Source organism: Felis catus, chromosome E3 (genome assembly GCF_018350175.1).
Source record: "Felis catus isolate Fca126 chromosome E3, F.catus_Fca126_mat1.0, whole genome shotgun sequence".
Lineage (NCBI taxonomy): Eukaryota > Metazoa > Chordata > Mammalia > Carnivora > Felidae > Felis > Felis catus.
The window spans coordinates 27,723,179-27,738,893 of NC_058383.1; positions in this window are offsets into that span (position 1 = coordinate 27,723,179).

Here is a 15,715-nt window from a genome sequence, read left to right on the forward strand (position 1 = left end):
TAAGAACATGAAAGAGGTCAAGTAGCAGGAGTCATGATAAAAAGCAGCACATCAAGATGACTCTGCGGGAATGTCTGCTGCCCAAAGTCATTCGGGAGAGGCTTGGGATTCAGAATACAAAGAGGCTGGACTCAAAATGGATTGTGGTTTTGAAAGAAAAGGGAACCGAATTTTAAAGACAAATTAAAGCTATTTTGATGAGTAAAATAAAATTGTCTACAATTTAACAGTACTTCTCCTTCCATCCTATACCCTCCCCCCAAAAGTTGTCATTAAACCCGTGGTGGATTTTAGAATCAATAAGATAACTGTGGTAAACGTCCAATTAACTTTGATTTAAAGACATGGCCTTGGGGTAGAATCATCCAGACCTAGCTATACTTTCTTCTTTTCCTTTCCTGACCAAATGCTCTTTGCCTGAACTTCCGCAACTCTGTAGAGTCCCTAGTCCCATGTCTGTGCTGAGTGGAGTATAGGGACCAGAGCACCTCAAGTCTTTGATGCCCCACCCATTCCCCCACCCATGAGCAAGGCCAGGAAGCAGTCTCTGCTGTACGGAGAAAGAGACCACTGGGATGAAAGGGTCGGTGGACAGACTGATGGCTGGAGATTCACTTCTTGGCTTCAGCCCTGAGCCAGTGACCAGAGGCCCTGAGAATGTTTGGGAAATGTGTCCTTCCTTCCTGTTGAGCCTGTTAGAGCACAGAGAAATGGGAGCTGGGTTTCAGCAGGAGAATGCAGCTGCCCTTGGGTCCATCACCTGTAACGTATTCAAGGCCAGGAGCCATGCATGTATCACTAAAAACACCCAGATCTCCTCCAAATCTCATTTCTAAAAATGGTGAACCTTCCTTTATCTGACTGCATTCAAAATTTATTGTTGGATTCCACTTTTTGTTTGCTCATTATGTTTCAGGAACTCTATGAAGACTACCTCATTTAAGCCTCACAAATGCTTTGTCGATATTGGTATCATTTCTCCTGCTCCCCATTTTATAGATGATGTAATTGAGCTGTGGAGTTGGAGACAGGATTTGACTCCAAGCTGTGTGTGTAAAACTCATTTGAACTTCTCAGCACTGGATTGAATAATGAGATTCCCCGCCAAACATGCTTTTTTCTTTAATAACAGCTCTACTGATGTATAATTCACACACCATATGATTCACCCTTTTAAAATATATGATTCAATAGTTTTTAGTGTATTTATAGAATTATACAGCCACACCCAATATCTAATTCCGGAATATTTTCATCACCCCCAAAAGAAATTCTATTTCTATTACCAGTCACTTATTCTCCCCACCCCAGCCCCTGGCTACCACTAATCTATTTTCTGTCTCTTTCAATTTTATATTCTGGAAATTTCACATAAGTGGAATCATAAAATATGTGGCCTTTTGGGTATGACTGCTTTTACTTAGCATAATGTTTTCAAAATTCATCTATGTTGCCACATGGGTACTTCATTCCTTTTTATGACTGAATAATATTCCAATGTATAGACATACCACAATTTGTCTATTCATTCATCAATGGACGGACATTTGGGCTATTTCCACTTTTTTTGCTGCCATAAATAATGTGCCATGCATATCCATGTATAAGCTTACGTATAGACATATGTTTTCCACGTTTGTAGGTAGATATCTACAAGTGGAATTTCCAGAATTTGTGGTCAGTCTATGTCTATCTTTTGAAGGGCTACCAAGCTGCTTTCCACAATGACTGTACATTTTACATTCCCATCAGCAGTGTATGAGGGTCCCAATTTGCCCACATCCTAGCCAACACATGTTACTGTCTTTTTTATTAAAGTCATCCCAACAAGTATGAAACTGTATCTCATTATAGTTTTGATTTGCATTCTCCTAGTGATTAATGATATTGAGCATCTTTTCATGTTCTTAAAAAAGACCATTTGTGTATCTTCTTTGGAGAAGTATCTATTCAAATTTTTTCCCCACTTTTAAATTGGTATCTTTGTCTTTTCATTGTTGATTTGTGAGAGTTCCTTATAAATTCTCAAGACAAGCCCCCCATCAGATATGTTATTTGCAAACATATTATCCCATTCTGTGAGTTTTCTTTCCTCTTTCTTGACAGTCTCCTTTGAAGCACAAAGTTTTTAATTTTGATAACGTCCACTCTATTTTTTCTTAAGTTGCTTGTGCTTTTAGTGTCATATCTAAGAAACTACTGCCACATACAAGGTCATGAAAATCTATTCCTTTATTTTGTTCTAAGAGTTTTACAGCTTTAGCTCTTAGATTTAAATCTATGAACTATTTTCAGTGGATTTTTGTATATGGTATAAGGTAGGAATTCAATTTCCCTCTTTTGTATGTGGATACCCAGGTGCCCCAGTACCATTTGTTGAAAATACTATTGTTTCCTCTATATATAATTATTATGGTAACACTGTCGAAAATTTAAGGATTTATTTCTAGACTCTCAGTTATCTTCCATGAATCTATATGTTTACCCTCATGCCAATAGACATTGTCTTGATTACTACTGCATTATAGTAAGTTAGCAATAGGGAAACCTTAGTTTGCCACCTTTATTCTTTCTTTCTTTCTTTCTTTTTTTTTTTTTTTTTTTTTTTTTTGCCATGAACTCTGGGACTATTCTGGGTCCCTTGTATTTCCATGTGAATTTTCAGAGCAGCTTGTCAAATTATACATCTGGGAATCTGATAGGGATTGCACTGACTTTTTTTTCATGTTTATTTATATATTTATTTTGAGAGAGATACAGAGAGCACAAATAGGATGGTGGGGGCAGAGAGAGAAGGAGAGAAAATCCCAAGGAGGAAGCAGGCTCTACACTGTCAGCGCAGAGCCTGACATGGGACTTGATCCCACAAATTGCAAAATTATGACTGAACCACCCAGGTACCCCTGCACTGAATTTTTTAATCAATTTGGCGAATATCAATATATTATGATATTAAGTCTTAACATCAATATTAAGTGTTCCAATTAATGAATACGAGATTTATTTCTATTTATTTAGATCTTCTTCAATTTCTTCTAATGATTTCTTTTAGTTTTCAGTGTATAAGTCTTAAATTTCCTTTGTTGAATCTATTCCTAAATATTTTATTCTTTTGGATGCTATTGTAAATGAAATTTTCTTAATTTCTTTTTGGATTAGTCAATGCTACTGTAAATAAATACAACTGATTTTTGTATATTCTTCTTATATCATGCATCCTTACTGATCATATTTGCTACTTCTAATACATTTCTGCATGTGAATTCTCTTTGTTTTTTACGAAGTCTAAACTTTCTGCATTTCTGCATGTGAATTCTTTAAGATCTCCTATATACATCCTTCAAACACTGCTGAGTGAAAGCCTGAATCCCTGGATGGTCTCTTCAGATCCAAACTTCCCATTATTTATAAGCATGACCCTCTCTTACCGGATGGTTCTAATGCATTTGTTTGTTGTTGTTTCATTAATTTCACCACCTAGTAGCTATTCCCTTAACTTCTGGAACCAGCACCCAAATTTTTTTCCAAGAATGCACTCCCTCTCCTGTCTCAGTTCATAGCCTTTGGGGAGCTCCAGTTCCAGGGGTGGACACACAATACAAACATGGTCCTCACATCTATGTGGCCATTATAATTGGTTTGGGCTGAGCCTATAGCACAATGAGACCAATGAGCTGCATTCTCCCCCACAAGGAAAATCCCCCACACGGTCACACATTTTTCTTTTCTGTTGCACTTGAGGTCAACACAAAGACGAGAGATGGAGAAAGACTGGTTCTGATTACATCACATCAACCCAGGATCACACCAAATCCTCAACTGTTCAAGTCTGTGATCTAATAAACTCTCCTTAGCAGTTACCCAGTTCAGAGTCTGTGGCTTGCACTGATGTCACTTCAGATCATGGGCCAGGTGTTACTACTCATAAAAGACCATAGTATCTTCCCCTTGTAACTCCTAAGCGTTCTATTTTAAGTAAAAAGCATAAGAAACACTTTTTTTTTAATGCTATCATGTTTTACCTTTCCATTCCATGAAGGAGGCTCAAATCAAGAAAACTGATTTTCATGTGGGGCACACATATTTGTATTATTTAGCTTTGCATGTGGCAATGCACTTTGCTTAAACTCCGTGTGCAGTGCCTCTAGTGATTAATTTTATGTATATACAACAGCCCAGGCTCCCTTCTCTCCCAGTGGTTTTGCTCATGGTGACTGTGCTCTCAGAGGGTCTGAGGCCATGAAGACTCATCATGCATAGTATTTTTTAAACTAATTCCATTAGATGGAAGCAACCAGTTTATTTTACTGGGAGGCTCTTCTAGAAGGGATTTTGCATAATATCCAACAGTGTTAAGCAAGGGGAAAAAAAAAGATACTCCTTTAAATAACCAGTTCCACAAGGGAGGCCCTTTACGTTTACATCTTTGTACGTCACATAAACTCCAACCTTGAATTCCAGAGAGAGGGAGAGAGAGAGAGAGAGCGCTACCCTCAGTTTATCATGTCACATTCACCAAGAACTGCAGAGGTTTCTCAGCTCTGGGTACTAAAAACTGTCCTTCTGGTTAAATTATTTTAGCTGATAGAAAATAGGAAATTACTCTGGTAAAGAAAGTTCTTTTCTTTCCCAGCTGTAGAATGATTTAGAAAGAGGGGACTAGGAAGGTCAGAGAGTGGTCCCCTGACCAAATGGGGTTGATTTATCATTTGCCACCTTTATAAAGTAAAGGCACACAGGAGTGCTTAACAGCTTAGACTTGTAATTTCTCAAACATGGATCAAAACTTTGCCTTCACCACTCACTAGAAGGTGCCGCTGGGAAAGTTACTGACCCACACTGAGCTTCCAACCCCTGAATCCTAATCCCATCTGTAAAATGGGAGTAATAATAAAACCGATTTCATAGGGCTTTTGGAGGACTGAATGGGATGATGTAAAATGCATTTAGTTCCCGGTGCCTAATAAGTACTTAATAAATATTATGTTACTGTTGTTACTTCTTTACCACAACAGAAAACACTGAGTATCAGACATCACTGTCTCCCTCTAAGAAGGCATGTTCACAATCCACTTCCAAAGCCCAGGTGGCCAAGGGGCGAAGTTTTGCCAGATGTGACCCAGGCTGAAAAAGCTGGCATTACCTGCTCATGATGCTGTCCTTGAAAGAATGGTTGTGACAGAACATCACTGTGTCACAACCCTCTAAATACCAGGGATTTCAACTCTGGAAACAAGAACTGGTTGTCTGCACCTGGGTTTTTTTTCTTTTTTTAATTCCAGTTGCAATTTTTTCTTTCTGCCTCCCTTTTCTGATTCCTGAGTTTAAAAATATCGGGAGATACCATCATTAAACTTTCTAGATCTTTGTTGTTATCCCACCGGAATACTTAAAAACCTCTCTTCTGAAATTTGGCCAGAAATGACAAGGAATCATGAGTTAATTCCACCAAGCATCCACCAAGAATGATGACTCTCAAGCTAAAGGCGTTTTTCACCCATCACAGGGCAGTGAATGATGTGGACATTAGCATCCCTACTTACAGTCATTGATGAATCTGCTCTTAGCGGCTGGAGCACCCAAGTGCGGCAGCAGCCATGGTGAGGAAAAAGGTTGTAAGGGGGGGATGAATTAGTTCATCGTGCCTGTGTATTTTGGAGGCCAAGACTACTGCCAGATGGCTCAAGAAATGGGATGCAAGAAAAATGACTTTTATCACCTAAAAAGAGTAAAGGATTCAACAAAAGCAAACTCTGGGAAGAAAGGACAGCCAGTATCTCTCTAATCCTAGCTCTTCCAATCATGACAGTGGTCAATTCCATTACCCTAACCAAGGAAAAAAGTCTCCTTTATACAGGTATGTTCTGCTGCAGGCAGCCATTATTAAAGCAGTTTGTTAGAGGCAGATCGCGTACATATCAAGGCAAGATAATCATACTGGAGAGCTGGTTTGAAGTAGAGACTCAGCTGAAGAGGCCATTGCGCATAACTCCATTTTCTAGACCTGGGTAAGGATGGCCACACTTAGGGACTGAGCTGCACAGCCTGCTTTAGTGGGCTTTTCCCCAAAATACATGTGTTAATGAGATTAAGTCTTTCCAGACACTAGACACTTCTGAAATCCTGCTTTAAGAGAAGAAAGCTTATCAGTCAGATCACAGCCTCTTTTAGGAGAGAAAAATTTCAGTCTGTCCCTCAAGTTATTTACTCACCGGTCAATATTTATCTAAAACCTACTCTGCAAAGGGATGGGAATATATGAAGCAGAGAAAAATGTCTATCTTTGCAGAATTTCTGCACTGGTGGGAGAGACCACAAAAGGCATTATGCGATTAGATATTCAACTTCAAAGGAGAATTACAGGGCACTTTGTATGTGGATATTAAGGAGCTCTCCCTAATGGGGTGATCAGGGAATGTTTCCCTGAGAAGGTAGCATTTGAACTCCAACACTAATGGATAAGAACTAGTTAAGAAGTACAGTGGAAAGCAGAAAGTTGTTCCAGGCAAAGAATATGGCATATGCCAAAGTCCCAAAGTGGGACCAGCAATGGAAGATGGTATGATTGCAGCTCGGTGAGGAGCAGGGGAGAGGTACACCAAGGTTCTAGAAAGGTTGCTAGATGGGGTGCCTGGGTGGCTCAGTCGGTTGAGCTTCCAACTTTTGATTTCAGCTCAACTCAACTCGGGTCATGATCCCAGGGTCAAGGGATCAGACCCCACACTAGGCCCCAAATCAAGCTAGGCGTTGAGCATGGAGCCTGCTGAAGATTCTCTCTCTCTCCCTCTGCCCCTTCACTGCTCACGTGTGCATGCTCTCTCTCTCTCACACACATGCAAAAAAAATTTCTTAATTAAAAACAAACAAAAAAAAAGTTGTGAGGGCCCTTTGTGTGCACTGCACCCCTTGCCTAGAACACAGTGGAATGCTGGAACGTGTGAACAGGGCCATGGTTAGGATTTGGCTCTGCTCTGAGAGCAAGGAGCTCCTTGCAGGAGGCGTGACGATGCTTAAGCATTTTTGAAAGCTCATTCTGACTGCAACGTGAAGAGTTGGATAGCGCCAAGAAGGAATGTCGTGTCAAGAGGTATTTAGACAAAAACACAACAAAACTTGGAAAATGACTGAATACAGAACGGCCACATGAACCTCTAAGGATACACTGCTAGTAGAAAATTTTCATTTTAGAAAGAAACTGTAACACTGAAGAGACTTCCTATAATTGTTCTACAACTACCCACTCATTGAGAGAGACAATTACAGTGTAATACACACTGAACGTGATCTTATCGGACATGGTTGTAGTAATCCTAGAAAAATAAATGTGGACACACACAGTGCACTTAAGGTGTTCTCAGCTTTTTTCAAGGTTTCAACTCACAGAAGGGTGGAGTGTGGCTTCTCCGTGTGGGGGACCAGAGGCCCAGGAGCCAAGTGCACAGAGAGCGCCTAGAATCATGTTTTAATGCTGAGCACTGCAGCAAAAAAGGCAATGCCATGGACTTGTGAAGTTGGCTGTTTGTGAGCTGACAGTCTCATCGCGTCCCTTGTTTTGGGTGGTTCTGACTTTGAAGTAGTTACCTTATCCCTCCAAGTTTTTCCTACCTTTCCTGAGAAACTGAAAGGGGCATTGTGTACGAGGAGCTCAAAGTACTTAGCTCAATAAATGTTAGTTCCAGTCCCCTTTCTCTAAAAGTAATTATACAACATCCAGTGCTCATCACCCATTTCCCACCTCCCCCAGCACCCCCATCCACCCTCAGTTTGTTCTCTGTATTTAAGAGTCTCTTGTGGTTTGCCTCCCTCCCTCTCTGCTTGGAACTATTTTTCCCCCTACCCTTCCCCCACAGTCTTCTGTTTGACAGTAAATCATATTTTAAAAAATAAAAATTTTAACCACAGGAAAAAAAGAGGAATTATAAAGATCTAGCTAATAATCATATATGCCTGGGTAGCTCGGTCAGTTAAGCGTCTGACTCTTGGTTTTGGCTCTAACAGTTTGTGAGATCGAGCCCCATGTCAGGCCCCATGCTAATAGTGTGGAGCCTGCTGGGGATTCTCTCTCTTTCCCTCTCCCTCTCTCTCTCTTGCCCTTCCCCCACGCCAAATAAATAAACATTAAACATTTTTAATAAAAGTAATAGCTAACAATTATCAGATGCCTACAACATGCCAGAAACTATTCAAAGCACTTATGTTTATATTTATTAAATCACTGAGTCTTAGAACAATGCTCTGAAGTAGGTACTATTGCCATACTCATTTTACAAACAAAGAAACTGAGTCCATAGGCTCAGGGCCACCCAAGTGAATGGCCCAGTCAGGATTCAAAGCCAACTAGTCTGGTTAGTTATTTAAAAAGAAGTTTTCATACAACTTACGAGGCAACAACAGGCAGAAACAGAGGTTGAAATTTATGTTAATCACCTTCTGTGATTCTATACTTTCAATAAATTCAGATAGAAAAACCCATGTTGATTGCCCAGAGGCACAGTGCTCTGAAAAATTTAACACTGTGCCATGCTTATGAAGAATGAAACCCGCTGGGTGTCTATTTCATGGCATTCCAAATGTTCCCCCACCCTTGGCCTTACAACAAAGAAACAACAGCTTCAATTTATACACCAACTAATCACGCTCCAGCATTCCAAGGTACTTTGTTGGGGATGGAGTGCAGTGGTTTAATGGCACAGAACGTCACGCTGGGTTAATGACAAAGAGTAGCCATGCCAGCAAAGTCCCCAGCTGGGGGACTCGGTCAGGGATCTGGGCATGCTGGCCAAGCCTGCACTGGGAAAGGCTGAATGTGTGAATCAACCTCCTCTTCTCCTCTTCTCTGGTGAGGGGCAAAGAAATCCTGCAAACCTAAAAGCTGTCAAGCCCTGTGGAAACCTTCTATCTAATGCAGGATGCTTTAATCACAGCCACTGCCGTGATAACAGCTGGAATATATAAGGGGGCACTTTGAGAACTAAACTTTTGATTCCATCTTTTGGTACAGAGGTCAGTGAATAATGATGCACAGTAATGCTGTGTGCTGTTTTTAACACCTGCTTCCCCCAGTGAACTCCATGAGGGCAAGAGAGAGTCAGTCTGAATCACTGCTACATCATAGCACTTAGCACACATGGTGTCTGGAAAAATCATAACAGTGGTAACAACAGCAAAAACAATAATGAAGAGGAGGAGGAGGAAGAAGTAACAGTTTACACATACTGCGCATTTACCGTATATCCACCCCACTCTAAGTACTTTCCATGAATTATTTAATGCTGACAATAATCCTATGAGATAGATTTTATTGCTATCATATTTTACAAATGAAGAAACTGAGACAAAGTGAACTCCAGCAACGGACTCAGCTACCAACTGGTACAGATGGGCTTCAAACCCAGGCTCTGACTTCAGAGTCTGTGCTTCCAACCACTCTACACCATGATGCCTCTTGTAAAGAGAAGAGATTAGTCAGTACTTGCACAAAAAGTAGGTGTTCCAGAAACTCCAATAGTCCAATGGGATGTAGATGGAGAGGAAGTGTGCCTTCTTAAGAGGGCATATTAGAATCCCCAGGGAATTGTTTCAAACTACACATCCCTATCTCAGCCATTTCCCATGCCCACTTCTGGATGAAAATCTTGGCCAGAGTCAGTCACTTTTAGTGGTAGGGAGTGTACATTCTCCCTGAAGCCTATTGGTGACAAAAAGACTTTAACTGCTCTAGACCAATGGTTCTCAAAACCAGCTGCACTTTAGACTAAACAGGGGAGATTTTTTGTTCCATCTAAATTATTTCCTTTATGTATTGCTGTTCTTTTGCACAAAACATCTATTCTACCATGATATTATCACCCAATGATTGATTCTGTTTAACAGAATCTTATTTTTGGAATATAAATTATAATATATTTGAATATTCAGGGTACAACATATATTTTGACTTATTTTTAATTCCTAAGAGATGGGAATAGCTAGATAGGGCATCTCCCTAGAGTATGAGAACTAATAGGAACATCAGAGATATTTTCATCTCTTGGTTTGTAACTAAAGACAAACCAGGCAGCTTTTAAAAACAGTGACACCATGTCCCCACCTTAGGCTGATTAAAGGAAAATGGCTGGGGATGACTTATAGGCATTGGTATTTTTTTAATGTATATTTATTTATTTTGTTTATTTTGAGAGAGACAAAGAGAGAGCTCCAGCTGGGGAGGGGCAGAGAGAGAGGGATAGAGAGAATCCCAAGCAGGCTCAGGGAGGAGTCTGATGTGGGTCTCGATCCCATGAACCACAAGATCATAACCTGAGTCAATACCAAAAGTTGGACACTTAACCAACTGAGCCACCCAGGGGATGAGCATTGGTGTTTCTTAAGAGCTACCCAGGTAGATCCAACATAATGGTCAAGCTTGGGAAGCACTGGTCTATTCTCCTCTAAAAGCAGCCTGGGAAGTCTCCAGGCCTCATCCCCTTCCTTACATATGGGCTTAGAGGTACAGTTCTCTGAAAAGGTATCAAAGGTGTCAGATATTCTAAAATTTAATCCAACAAACATTTCATGAGCACCTCCTATGTGGAAAAGACAAGCACAAAGCACAAGTTTCATCTTTTATGGCCATAAAGCTCAATAATGAGATAATACAAGCCTCGAGTATACATGATTATACAACACAGCTGTAATATGTAAGAAAATACCACAGAGATGGAAAGGAGCAGGAGGACTGACAGGAAAAGAGGCCCTAATGGGAAGTGGAAGTGACTCTCCAGACAGCTAAGAAAAATGCTATAGAAGCAAAGAAGAAATGGATGAGGAAGAGCAGAAAAAGCGAAAATGCCCTTTTTTTCTTTTCTTAACTTTCTATTTTGAGATGACTGTAGATGCACTTGCAGTTGTAAGAAACAATACAGAGAATCGGAATGCAAGCTGGTGCAGCCACTCTGGAAAACAGTATGGAGGTTCCTCAAAAAACTAAAAATAGAACTACCCTATGATCCAGCAATGGCACTACTAGGCATTTATTCAAGGGATACAGATGTGCTGTTTCAAAGGGACACATACACCCCTATGTTTATAGCAGCATTATCAACAATAGCCAAAGTATGGAAAAAGCACAAATGTCCATCAATGGATGAATGGATAAAGAAGATGTGGTATATATATACAATGGAGTATTACTTGGCAATCAAAAAGAATGAAATCTTGCCATTTGCCACTATGTGGATGGAACTGGAGGGTATTATGCTAAGTGAAATTAGAGAAAGGCAAATATCATATGACTTCACTCACATGAGGAATTTAAGATGCAAAACAGATGAACATAAGGGAAGGGAAACAAAAAGAATATAAAAACAGGGAGGGGGACAAAACAGAAGAGACTCATAAATATGGAGAACAAACAGAGGGTTACTGGAGGGGTTGTGGGAGGGGGGTTGCACTAAATGGGCAAGGGGCACTAAGGAATCTACTCCTGAAATCATTGTTGCACTATATGCTAACTAATTTGGATGTAAATTTTAAAAAATAAAAAAAAACAATACAGAGAAATCCCATATGCCCTCCACTCAGGGCATCTTCCTCAATGATAACATCTTTCATGATGATGGCACATACCACATCTCTTATTTTTGACAGAAGGCTTTAAGAAGCAGATATTTTTTAAGTTTAAAATATCCTATGAGATAATTTAATTACAAGCATAGATCAACATTTTACTACAAACCTACAGAAGACGAGGGATCTTGTTTGACCTTGGGAGGGACATTTTAGAGGAAGAGGAATGAGAGATCATTACTGTTAGGCTGGGTACAGGTATGTAGAACATCGGGTTAAGATCATAAGACCCTTGACAGCTAAGGAGGTGAGTAGGTAGTTTCCAAGAAGAAGTCTTAATCTCATTAAAGTTTAACATAAAAATGTTTATACGTTTTATCACAAATCTTAATTTCCTTCTTAGTAGAAGGTTGTGAATTACATCATGAACAAACTCCCAGGTTTGGGACCATTTTTCTTTATCATAAATCAAGGAATTAAATGCTGTGCTGAGGATCCACCTTGAGATTTAGAAGGACTGAACATGATAACCTACAGCTGAGCCCGTGGGGAAGATAACCGAAGAAGATACCTGTAAGTGACAGAACAGCAACATGGGAACTTTAGCTTCTGTGTGACATAAAGGACTTGATGTGTATTACAAATTACCTCCATATTACACTGTGATTCCTCTATAAGATAAGCTACAGAAGGGCAGGGAGTGTTGTCTCTTATTTACATTTTTTTCCAATGGTAAAATCAGTGTAAATAACATACATTATCAGGGTTTCTGGGTGGCTCGGGTGGTTGAGTGTCTGTCTGACTTTTGACTTCAGCTCAGGTCATGATCCCAGGGTCGTGGGATCGAACCCTGTGTCGGGCTCCATGCTGAGGGTGAAGCCTGCTTAAAATTGTCTCTGTCTCTCCCTCTACCCCTCTCCCCTGCTTTCATGCTCTCTCTCTAAAAAATAAAATTAAAAATTAAATATAAATAACATAAAATGGGCATTATCCTGCACATTGATTGAATAAATTAATTCCTAAACATTAAGATAACCAGTAATACTGCTAGCCCTATATTTGAGTCATGCTGAAGGTGGGGATCATTAAATCATGAATGCATTTCCTGAACCAATATTTGGGGAGCACGTGTTTCAGTGCACCAATATATGTCAATGCCACAACTATGAGGAAAATTTCAACCTCATCTTGGACACAGTGATGGGGATCCAGGAATTAGTCAAGAAAACCTTCAAAGAACAATACAGTGTTTGCTAGGGATTAAGGTGGGTGTGTAATTACAAAGGGATGACATAAGCAAGTTTTTTGGGTTATTCTGTATTCTGATTATGATGGCTGTTATACAACTCTTTAGACCTATCAAAATTCATAGAATGCTGCACAATAAGTCAATTATTTTAAAAATAAAATATTTGCCATTAAATCCCTCCTATATAGATATCTTACTACCTGGCCAGCTAGTGAACCAATACCCCCTTCTCCTGGACTAACCCCAGCCTCCATACTTGATTAGATGTCCAGAAATGCTATTTATATTTGATGTTCCATCCCCATCCCACCCTTCAGGGCAAGTGACAACGAGAAGGCACCACCTGGAGCCATCAACTGTCTCTCATATATTTGAAATTGGGAATGTTGCCACAAGTCAACCTCCAAGAGTAAATGCAATGGTAACAACACAACCTACAGTTGCAAGCCAGCCATATGGTATTAAATAGATGCAGACACTGAGAAAGCCGGCTTGCAGAGTAAAAGGAAGAAAGATACAAACTCACCAAAAGTGGAGAGGAAGGAAACGAGAAAAAAAGAAAGAGAATCAGACATGTTGGCCAACTGATTTAATGGCTCCTCTTCCGGTTCTTCTTCTTACAGTCTATCTACTTGAGCTGTGCTAGGCTTTCATAATAGAACCTTCTTTATGTTTATCTTTAATCAAGATCAAGTAATCCTGTTTCTAGGATCAGAGACTCTAAATTAATCTATGTGTCATTAAATATTAGCTCCACCACCTTCAACCTAGAACAATTAGGGCAACTCAACCTCTCCATGCCTGGGATTCTTCATCGTTAAAAGAAGGATAACACTACCCTCCAAAGGGCTGTGAAGATTAGACGAGTCCATGTAAAGTTGTTAGAGTAGCGCCTGACATACAATAAGAATCCAAATGCTGGTGTCGCTATTATTATTTTCCTTCTCCTTCTCCTTCATGTTAACACAGCTTCATCAGAATCTGTCTAGATCCCCACTCTTACTTCAAAGCAAGAAAAAGCTATAATGTTTTGCAAGGTGAGAGGACAAAGTATGGGAACATATCTCATCTACTCTAAGAACCTCAAGACCACCCCCCCAAAACATGAAAGAGTCCCTTGAAATAATTCTAATACAATACAAAGTTATGAAAACCAGCAGTTTTATTATATGTCACTGAATTCTGGTAAGATTTCCTGCAGAGTTATACCCATAGTGCAAAAATGATATCCAAGACCATTCACAAAGTTCGTTCCTGTTGTCTCTGTGGCATGAATACAGGGGGGAGTTGTAGATGACATCTTATATCACATTATAATTTAGAGTTTACAGAGCACTCCCTTGGATTCTATCTCATTTTGATCTTTATGACAGCCCTTTGAGGAAGGTATCATTGTTGAAGATTTACAGATGAGAAAATTAAGGCTCAGAGAGAATCCAATGTCATCCAGCTACTTAGTATAATAACTAGGATGGAGATGTTCTGGCCCCCAAGAATTAACCTTTTTTGCAATAATCATAGTTATGCCTACCAAACAAACAGCTATACAGGTGAAGAAGATATTTTCCCCACCTTTCAGATTTTACTACGAACTCACATATTCCAGACCCAAAAATTTACATCCAGTAGTGCAACATGGTAAGCAGACTAACCTCGTTATACAGATTAAGTACAATATATGAAAAGTAGTAGCACAATGTTACCTTCTACAGGGAATTTAATTTTCTTCTGGCAGCCACAGAGCACGAGCAGGTCACTTTGCTTTGCTGGAGACTGGGTTTCAGGTTTTGTAAGTACATTCATGGAATTCGCTGGCCTTCCCATGCCCTGACCATCCCAAAGCAGCTGTAGAATGGTCCTCTGAAGACTCAGTTACAGTGGCAGCTAGGTGGCAATACCTTGCAGGGCTGCAGAAAGGTTCTCCAAAAGATTGTACATACTCTGAATCAGCATCCAACATATCGCACTGTTTCTATCATAGCTAGGATTTATGAGCCCAGGAATCAAGGGATGGCAAGAATGACTGCAGGTGATTCAGGGGTCATCAGGGCTACCCTTTACCATATGTCTGGTAGACTAGACTGCCCCTGCCCAGTGCCTCAGGGGTGAGGCCACTGCAGAGGGCTATGGGGGCAGGGCTTCCACCCAGAGCCCAGGAGGTAGGGCTGCCATGGGGGTGATGCTACTGCCCCGGTGGGCCCAGAAGGAGGATCATCAAGTCAAAGAAGATTATCTCCAGCCTTAAGATCTAATGGATTTTGCCTTGCTAGTTTTTGGATTTTCTAGGAAGCCATCACCCCATTCTTCTGTCCAGTGTCTCCCTTTTAGAATGGGATTGTCTGTCCTATGCCTGTCCCATCATTGTATTTTGGATGCACAAACTTGTCTTATTTCACAAATTCACTGCTGGAGAAGAATCTTGCCTCAAGATAAATCATACAGCAAATCTCACCCATACTTGATTTAGATGGTATTTTGATGAGACTTTTGACCTTAGGCTGTACAGTTGATGATGGAATAGAGTAAGACCTTTGGGACTTTTTTGGGGGAGGGAATGAATGTACACCAGGGTTCCCTTGCTTCCTCAATCAAAAAATACCTGGAGATAGGTAGTCACCTACTCCAAGAAGCAAATGCCAAGGGTGAGGCTACCAGAATAAAACCTTATTATTATTATTTTTTTTAACTCCAGGGCTCCTGCTCTGGTCTAACTTCCACACTGCAGACCTTATAATCAAGTTCTTCAATAACTGAACCTCTTTCAAAGGTGCCCAAAGAGGGTCTACCTTTCACCCATCTCTCTCCAGAGTGATGAACTGGCACCACTTTGACGTGCCAGGGGACACATCATGAGAAAGCTGAGTGATACCGAAGCGGGCAAGGAGAAAATTTTCTAACCATAAAAAATATTAAAATTGT